The following is a 991-nucleotide window of genomic DNA, read 5'->3' as shown; positions in this document are numbered from 1 at the left end:
CAAGACAGTTCTGTAATTTTTTCAGCAAATGGTGCTGAGACACTTGGATATACACATGCAAAAAGATTAATTTAGAAACTTACCTTGTACTATATAAGAAAATTAATTCAAAATGGATCATTGACCTAAATGTAAGAGTTCAAACAATAAACCTTCTGAAGTAAACATAGGAAAAATAGAGTAACTTGGGAGGGAGAGAGTTTTTCTGAGGAGGTAACATTGAGCAGAAAACTGATTGAAATGAAGGAGTAAACTATTCAAAGATCTACGAAAGAGTATGCCCTACTCCAGGTAAATGGAAAAGCAGTTACAGATACCCAGAGTTGAGAATACATTATATACTTTTAAGGAGCAAGGAGACCAATATTGTAGGTTCTATTGTGACACCAAGCTAGACAAGACTTCTTAGGACATAAAAAGTACTACCTAGTAAGAAAAGATTAATAAATTGGACTTAAAATGAAAGGTTTCTAATCTTAGAAAGATACAATTAAGAAAAGGAGGTATTAAGCTGCAGGCTGGAAGAAAATATTTGCACATCTTATATTTAGCAGACTTTGTATCCAGAATATGAAGAGAACTTCTAAAACTTAATAATCAAAAGACAAATAGCCCAAATCAAAAATGAGCAAAAGATAGTCTATGGCCATGCCACCTTAAACAAGCCCAATCCCGTCTGATCTCGGAAGCTAAGCAGGTTCGGGCCTGGTTAGTACTTGGATGGGAGACCACCTAGGAAGACCAGGTGCTGTAGGCATAAAAAATAAAATATAAGGGATTGTAAGCTGACAAGGTCCTTGCAATCTGTGAGATCAACCAAGGGTTGCCTCGCCTAAAAAAAAAAAAAAAAAAAAAAAAAAAAAAAAAAAGGGATTAAAAAAAAAAAAAAATATATGGAAGGCCAATAGGTACATGTAAAATGCTCATAGTCATTATTAATCAGGAAAATGCAAATTAAGGGCACAATTAAATACATTCACTAAAATGGTCA

At 33.8% G+C, this 991-nt stretch overlaps 1 pseudogene; it reads left to right on the top strand.

The window, feature by feature from the left end:
• The first annotated feature begins 638 nt into the window (after positions 1-638).
• LOC111733262 lies at positions 639-757 on the top strand (annotated as a pseudogene).
• The last annotated feature ends 234 nt before the right edge of the window (positions 758-991 follow it).

The sequence above is a fragment of the Pteropus vampyrus genome, unplaced genomic scaffold, assembly GCF_000151845.1.
Source record: "Pteropus vampyrus isolate Shadow unplaced genomic scaffold, Pvam_2.0 Scaffold544, whole genome shotgun sequence".
Taxonomy (NCBI): Eukaryota; Metazoa; Chordata; class Mammalia; order Chiroptera; family Pteropodidae; genus Pteropus; species Pteropus vampyrus.
Note: the sequence above shows the minus strand (reverse complement) of the source record. Positions and strands in the feature narration are given on the sequence as shown.